Source organism: Hevea brasiliensis, chromosome 3 (genome assembly GCF_030052815.1).
Source record: "Hevea brasiliensis isolate MT/VB/25A 57/8 chromosome 3, ASM3005281v1, whole genome shotgun sequence".
Lineage (NCBI taxonomy): Eukaryota > Viridiplantae > Streptophyta > Magnoliopsida > Malpighiales > Euphorbiaceae > Hevea > Hevea brasiliensis.
In genome coordinates this window covers 5,635,520-5,644,490 of record NC_079495.1, presented here as the reverse complement: position 1 = coordinate 5,644,490, position 8,971 = coordinate 5,635,520, and positions in this window count along the sequence as shown.

Here is an 8,971-nt window from a genome sequence, read left to right as displayed (position 1 = left end):
CATAGAATATTCTTGGTAGCTTAGAAATTAATAATTTTTTTGCATTAGCTTAGTAATATTGCTAAGGACAGTGGGGCAAAGTTTTTAAATTTTTAGAGCTTATTTGGGTAGTTTTTACAAAAGGGTAAATTATAAGTACTAAACTGTAATTTTTCATATTGTGATTGTTGGCTGTTTGGATGGTCTCAGAAGGGGCTATGTGATGTGATTGAGTTGTGGATGTGTAATTTGTGGATATAAAAGTGCATTTTGAGCCATTTTGCAGGTTAGGTAGATCATAGATATAAGGGAGACTCTGCCAGATTTTTGACAAGACTTAGGACATGTTTGATCTTTTTTTAGTTTGTATGGAGTCAAATGTATTAAATAATTATAATAAAATTGTCAGGTGAGCTGGGACAGCCTTTCTCCTTCGCCCAGCCGCCACAGTGACCTTAATTTAAGTCTGTGAGTAAAATATTAATTTTAATTGTAATTTCGATATTATTATATGTTCAAGCATGCCCATGCATCACTTATAAATATATATCTATGTAGTTAAACACTAGGCACGTTTTATATTGCATTCATAATTATTGAAGTGCCATGGATGTTATTTGTGGTAATTTGGAGCAGTGTGTGTGCGTGGGGTGCGTGTGGTATGGTATTGGATATGGACAGGACGGGTAGACACGGCTTGAGAGACATTCGCTGGGACCCGGTCCTTCAAGGTAGACAGGGCTTGAGAGACACTCGCTGGGACCCCGCATTTGGTTTATTAAGCGAAAGTCCGGCTTGAGAGACTCGCTGGCAGATGTTGGATTAAAAGGGCTGTATAAGGGATCAGCTCCCATATATGTATTGTTTGACAGTGTTGGGTGTGTGAGTGCTCCAAATTTACCTTTTTGTTGTTATGATATGAAAATTATGACGATGTTGCATTTCACTCCACATGTTGCATTAGCTTTAGATAGTTATAGAGATTATGATTAAAATTGGTATTTTACTTTCTGAGTCGAACGCTCACTTCTGTTCATCTATTTTTTCCAGGCTACAGGAGGATTATTTGTTATGGCTAACATGTTTTTCTTCTCCACAGGTCCATTGATAGTATTTAATGTACTTTGTACAATTGAGTTAAATTTTAGACTCCGCATGTGCTAGAAGTATTTATTTTTATTTTGGGCCTGTATTATGAAAGTTATGTTGGACCTGTAAAATTATTAACTGTATGTATGAATAGATTGGATGAGGGAGCTGAGCTCCCATTGGACTTTGATATTATAAGCATGTGGAGGGTGAGCTGAGCTTCCCAATTTATTATATATTGTGTTTATAGGTCCGGCGAGTCAAAAACTCCTCGTTGAACAGTCAATTTTATGGCCGGACTCTGTCCAGTTGAATTCTTGAAATTTGGGCCCAAATGGGTCTTAGGATTGGGTTGAGGAACAATTAGGCTTACTACGGGCCTCGGGAGCTTTAGGCTGGCCTAGGTCCTAGTGCCAGTCCGGTCTATAGGTTGGGTCATAACAAATGTGGTATCAGAGCTTAGGCTCCAGATTCATAGGGAATATATGTCTAAAGTATTGGAAAGAGTCTAATAGTAGTCACATGCAGAGAATAGGGTCCATATTCGTCCTTGCATTGTCATCTTTGCTTTTAGTTTCTGCTTTGTATAATTGTGTAAATATGAGTCTATAGAGCTATCTAATATGCCGTTTTGAATTTTTGTGGGCTAATGTTGTTGAATTTCAGGAAAATGCATAGAAGTAGAAGAACTGCCACTGCACCAGAACCAGATGTGCATGATGAGGTGTCGGCACAGGATGAGTCGCCTGCCCCGAGGAGACGGGGTAGGAGGCCTAGAGCTGCTCAAGTAGAAGAGCAGCTGCCACCAGTTCATGAATAATCTTTTATGGCCAAAGGTCCCATGGACCCAATGGCAGCTATCTTAGCTGGATTGCAGAGAACCATCGATATGATGGCACAATATATGGTTCACCCCCCCCAACAGCAGTAGTCCACCGCACCAAGAGGGGAACCTTACATACAAATAATTAATTTCAAGAAGTTGGTGCCTGATACTTATGATATGTCAGATGATGCCTATCGATTTTTGGATTCCTACAAACAGGCAGGGATGGAGTTACAGTTGACTGATAGGAGGCTTATAGAGTGTGTGCAGCATGTCATGAGGCCTGTGCCTAGGCAATGGATAAATGACTACATATTACCTCGGATTGAAGGTTTGTCTTGGACTCAGTTTGTGGAACTGTTTATCAATAGGTTTGTACCAGAAAGTTTCAGAGATCAAAAGTAGTGGGCCTTTGAGGCTTTAAGGCAGAATGGCAGTTCTGTAGATGAATATGCTATAGAATTTCTGGAACTGAGCAGGTATGTCCCTACAGCAGTGGCTACAGAAAGTATGAAGGTAAAGAGGTTCCTAAAGGGGCTGGACAGGGGGTATGCAAACTTGGCCATGATGTCTGATCAGTCTTTTGATATGGTAGTTGATTGAGCCCGACAGATTGAGATTAACTATACAGGAGATGACAGTGGAAGTGCAAAGAAGAATAGAGCAGAGGGTTCTTCAGGTGTTCCCTACTCGGGTACCACGGATAGTGGCGGCCAAAGTCATTACAGAGAAAGAGGTAGAAGCAACAAGAAGGGTGGTTTTAAACACAAATCTAGAGGATTCAGACCAGGGTATGGATCCAGCAGTGGTCACAGTTTGGATTATAACAGTTCTGGGTCTGGTTCAGGATCCTCCTTGGCACCTTGCACACAGTGTGGAAGAGGACATTCAGGACCTTGTATGATGGGTTCAGGAGTATGTTTCCGGTGTGGCCAGCAGGGTCACTTTGCTAGAGAATGTCCAGTGTTCAGTGAGCCACAGATGGGGTCACAGGGTTCTGTTGCAAATGTTCCTCGTCAATTGTATCCTGGTGCTTCCAGCATGGCAGGCAGTCAGTTCAGTGGCCAACAGGGCCAAGGACAAAGAGGATGTGGATTTGGAGGCAGGTCAAGAGGTAGAAGTCAATTTCAGGGTTTTGCAATGCAGGGTAGGGGTCAAGCTTGGGTTTTCACCTTGACCCACCAGGATGCTCAGGCTTCCAATGCAGTTGTGGCAGGTATTCTTTTAGTCTGTTCCTATGAGGCTCGTGTTTTGATAGATTCGGGTGCTATGCACTTATTTTTCTCCTCTTTTTTTGCCATGAGATTGGGTAAGAACCCTATAACTTTAGAATGCCCTTTGTCTATAGCTACCCCGCTTAGTGACAGCATAGATGTGGATATAGTTTTTTTGGGTAGCCCAGTAGTAGTGGATAGAAGGATCCTCCCAGCAGACTTGGTTCCTCTACCAGTAATGGATTTTGATGTAATTTTGGAAATGGATTGGTTGGCAACTAATTATGCCACTTTAGACTGCAGGAACAAAAAGGTGTATTTCCACATACCTAGTGTGGAAGAGTTTAGCTTTGATGGTGACAGGAGCGTGGCTCCATATAATTTGGTGTCAGCAATTAGTGCTAGAAAAATGTTGAGGCATGGATGTCAAGGGTATTAGGCATTAGTGAGAGATACATCTGTAGAAGGTGTTAACATGGAAAATGTTCATGTTGTCAGAGAATTCATGAATGTCTTCCCTGAGGAGCTTTTAGGGTTGCCACCAAGAAGGGAAATAGAGTTCTGTATTGATGATGTGCAGGGTACAAACCCCATATCAATGCCACCTTACAGGATGGCACCAGCAGAATTGAAAGAGCTAAAGGAGCAACTATAGGAGCTTTTGGACAAGGGTTTTATACATCGAGCACTTCACCCTGGGGCATTCCTGTTCTATTTGTGAGAAAGAAAGATGGGTCCTTGAGGTTGTGAATTGATTATAGACAGCTGAACAAGGTGACTGTGAAGAACAAGTATCCACTTCCTCGGATCGATAATCTGTTTGATCAACTCCAAGAGGCTAGATTCTTTTCCAAAATAGACCTACGATTAGGCTACCATCAGTTGAGAATCAAGAATGAGGGTGTGTCCAAGACAATATTCAGGACAAGATATGGTCATTATGAGTTCTTGGTAATGTCTTTTGAACTCACTAATGCACCAACGACCTTCATGGACTTGATGAACAGTGTTTAGGCCATTCCTAGACCATTTTGTTATCATATTCATAGATGACATTTTGGTATAGTCTCAGACCAAGGAAGAACACTTGTGGCATTTGAGGATGGTGTTGCAGACTTTGAGGGAGCACCAACTATATGCCAAATTTTCAAAATGTGAATTTTGGCTAGAAAACATCTCATTCTTGGGACACGTGGTTTTTAGTGAAGGCATTCAAGTGGATTCTAAAAAAATTGAGGCTGTAACTAATTGGCTTAGAACTACAACAGTCACTGAGGTGCGAAGTTTTCTAGGCCTAGCTGGCTACTATAGGCATTTTGTGCATGATTTTTCCAGGATAGCAACTCCCCTAACTAAATTAACTCGGAAGAATGTTCCATTCATTTGGATAGATGATTGTGAGGAGAGTTTCCAGAAGCTTGAGGAGTGTCTAACCACCGCCCCTGTGTTGACATTACCGATGAGTGGTGAAGGATATACCGTGTACTATGATGCCTCCAGAGTTGGCTTAGGGTGTGTTTTGATGCAGAATGAAAAAGTAGCGGCTTATGCTTTAAGGCAACTAAAGAGGCATGAGCAAAACTACCCCACCCATGATTTGGAAATGGCGGCTATAGTTTTTGCACTAAAGATCTAGAGACACTACCTGTATGGTGAAGTGTGTGAGATATACACCGACCATAAGAGTTTAAAGTACATCTTTCAACAGAGAGATTTAAATTTGAGACAGAGGAGATGGATGGAGCTTCTAAAGGACTATGATTATACCATCCAGTACCACCCTGGGAAGGCTAATGTAGTAGCAGATGCTTTGAGCAGAAAATCTTCTGGCAGCTTGACGCACATATCAACGTAGAAGAGATCATTGATTCAGGAAGTACATGGGTTGATGGATCAAGGTCTGTTCTTAGATCTTTTTGATGAGGAGGTATTATTGGCCCATTTTTCAATGAGACCAGACCTGCGAGATAGAGTCAAAGTTTCCCAGCACAAAGACTAGCAATTGATGAAGATCATAGAAAGAGTACAGCAGGGTGAAGATGGTGAGTTTAGATTTGCCAATGATGGCGCCCTTATGCAAGGTTCTAGGATATATGTGCCTGACGTGGATAATCTCAGAAATGAAATCATGCGAGAGGCACATTATACACTGTACAATGTCCACCCAGGCTCTACCAAGATGTACCATGATGTGAAAGATAGCTACTGGTGGAATGGCATGAAGAGAGACATAGCAGACTTTGTGTCAAAGTGCTTGACTTGTCAGAAGGTGAAGTTTGAACACTAGAGGCCGTCAGGGAAGCTGCAAGAGCTCCCTATCCCAGAATGAAAGTGGAAAATGATCACTATGGATTTTGTAACTGGGTTGCCTCGTACCACGCGGGGATATAATTTGATATGGTTAATTATAGATCGTCTGACTAAATCAGCTCATTTCTTGCCTGTGAAAATCACATATTCTGTTGTACAGTACGTTCGGCTCTATGTTAGAGAAATAGTCAGATTGCATGGAGTTCCTGCTTCCATAATATCTGACAGAGGGCCCCAGTTCACTTATAGGTTTTGGAGAAAGCTGCAAGAGGCACTTGGCACGCAATTAAACTTTAGTACTACCTTCTACCCTCAGACAGACGGGCAGTCCAAAAGGACAATCCAAACACTGGAAGACATGTTTCACATGTGTGTTTTGGATTTTGGAGGTCAATGGGATGACCAGCTACTCTTGGAGGAGTTTGCCTACAACAACAGTTATCATTTCAGCATAGGGATGGAACCCTATGCGGCGCTATATGGCAGAAAGTGTAGGTCTCCTTTATGTTCAACAGAAATGGGAGAAGCGAAGGTGCATGATGTAGACCTAGTGTAGTACACTTCAGAGATGGTTCCTTTAATCAAGGAACAATTAAAAACAGCTTTTAGTAGGCAGAAGAGTTATGTAGATCCCAGACGGAGGGATGTTGAGTTTGCAATAGGCGATTACGTATTCCTGAAGGTTTCTCTGATGAAGGAAGTCATGAGATTTGGAAAGAAGGGCAAGTTAACACCTCGATATATTAGACCTTTTGAGGTTACTGATAGAGTTGGAGCAGTTGCCTATCGATTGGAGTTACCACCCAACCTTTCTCATGTTTATCCTGTATTTCATATCTCCATGCTCAGGAAATACATACCTGATCCTTTTCATGTGCTACAGCTGGATATAGTAGAGCTGAAGGAAGACTTGACATTTGAGGAGCAACCTCTAGCCATAGTGGACTACCAAGTGAGGCAGCTAAGATCAAAACAGATCCCTATGGTTAAGGTTTTGTGAAGGAGCCAGTCAGTGAAAGGGTGCACCTGGGAGTTAGAGCGGGATATGCGTAGCAAGTACCCTTATTTATTTAATGTGTAATTCTGATTTTTTATTCTGCCTTGTGTAAAATTTGAGGACGAATTTTCTGTAAGGGAGGAAGAATGTAACACTCTTAATTTTTAAATTTATTATTTTATAGGTAATTATTTATATTTTGTTTTATTTAAATTTTGGGAAATTATTTGAAATTTTTCGGATTTTAAAAATCGAGTTTAATTTTTCGAAAACATAAAACTTTGATGATTTTTAAAAATTAATTTAAAGACCACGTGGCAAAACTAGAAATATATTTGGACTCTACAAATTTTTCTGAGTTTTCTAGAATTTTTCTGAGTTTTCTAGAATTTTTTCGAAATTTTTAGGCATCGTTTTCGATCCCAAGGCAGAGTAAAAATTCAATTTCGGGTATCTTGAATCGAACCGACTAAATCGGGTCGGACCAGCCTTTCCCTTTTTCTTTTCTTCTCCCGCGTCGCGTGACCCTCTCCTCTCTCTCTATCCCGTTTTCTCTCTCCTCCCTCCGCCCCTCGCGGGCCAGCCGCCACCTAGCCCTTCCCCACACTCCGACGCACCTCCTCAGCCTCTCCCCTGCCATCGGCAAGCCTCCAGGCAGCCAGAAAAGTGGCGCGAAACCCACCCAGCGCGAGCGCGCCATTTTGCCTTCCCGGCCAAATCCGGCTGATCTGGCCACCGATTGGATCGGGTCTTGTCCCAAAACACTTCTACACCTCGAGAGCTTTCCATAGACACCAAGAACACCAAAATTCATCTAGTGGTTTGCCCAATTTTTGTCCGGAAAGTTTTAGCCCATTTCGATTTTTGTGCTAAATTTCTCACAAACTGTGAACCCCATGAGAAAACCAAGAGTATTGGAGTGCTCCACTCGTTGAGAGCTTCGCGGCAATACCAATTTCAAAATTTTTCGACACCGTTTTTCGATGGGTCCTGCGAAAATTCGTAGTATTTTTTTGAGCACTAAATGAGCTTAGAAAATTCTATAAAAAATTATATACTAACCCCCGTGTTGTAGGCTTCGTGTAGGAACCTTCAATTTGTGAAAATTCAATGGTTGTTCGGGTCTGTAAATTTTGAGTCGGGCAGACAAGCTTTCAAAAAAGTCTTAGAATTGGGTCGAGATTTTAGCTACCCCACCATTTTCAGACGTCCCGAGCGCGTTCCTGGGCTCGGAATCGGCATAGGTAAACCTGAACTTTACTTTTTCTTAATTATCTAGTGCTTAAATTGGATTAAAAATCCATAGAATATTCATGGTAGCTTAGAAAATTATAATTCTTTTTTCATTAGCTTAGTAATTGCTAAGGACAATGGGGCAAAGTTTTAGAATTTTTAGAGCTCATTTGTGTAGTTTTTGCAAAAGGGTTAATTATAAGGACTAAACTGTAATTTTTCATATTGTGATTATTGACTATTTGGATGGTCCCAGGAGGAGCTATGTGATGTGATTGAGTTGTGGATGTGTGATTTGTGGATATAGAAGTGCATTTTGAGCCCTTTTGCAGGTTGGGTAGGTCCTAGGTATAGGGAGACTCTGCTGGATTTTCGGCACGACTTAGAATATCTTTGGTCTTTTCTTAGTTTGTATTGAGTCAAATATATTAAATAATTATAATAAAATTGTCAGGTGAGCCGGAACAGCTTTCCTCCTCCGCCCAACCGCCACAGTGACCTCAATTTAAGTCTGTGAGTAAAATATTAATTTTAATTATAATTTCGATATTATTATATATTCAAGCATATCCACGCATCACTTATAAATATGTATTTATGTATTTAAACACTAGGCACATTTTATATTGCATTCATAATTGTTAAAGTGCCATGGATGTTGTTTGTGGTAATTTGGAGCAGTGTGTGCGCGTGGCGTGCGTGTGGTATGGTATTGGATATGGACAGGACGGGTAGACATGGCTTGAGAGAAACTCACTGGGACCCGGTCCTTCGGGGTAGACACGGCTTGAGAAACACTCGCTGAGACCCCGCATTTGGTTTATTAAGCGAAAGTCCAGCTTGAGAGACACTCACTGGCAGATGTTGGATTAAGAGGGTTGTATAGGGGATCAGCTCCCATATATATATTGTTTGACAGTGTTGGGTGTGTGAGTGCTCCAAATTTACCTTTTTGTTGTTATGATATGAAAACTATGACGATGTTGCATTTCACTCTACAGGGTGCATTAGCTTTGGATAGTTATAGAGATTATGATTAAAATTAGTATTTTACTCTCTGAGTCGAACGCTTACTCCTGTTCATCTATTTTTTCTAGGCTACAGGAGGATTATTTGTTGTGGCTAACCTGCTCTTCCTTTCTGCGGGTTCATTGATAGTATTTAATGTACTATATACAATTGAGTTAAATTTTAGACTCCGCATGTGCTAGAAGTACTTATTTTTATTTTGGGCCTGTATTATAAAAGTTATGTTGGATCTGTAAAATTTTTAACTGTATGTATGACTGGATTGGATGAGGGAGCTGATCTCCCATTAGACTT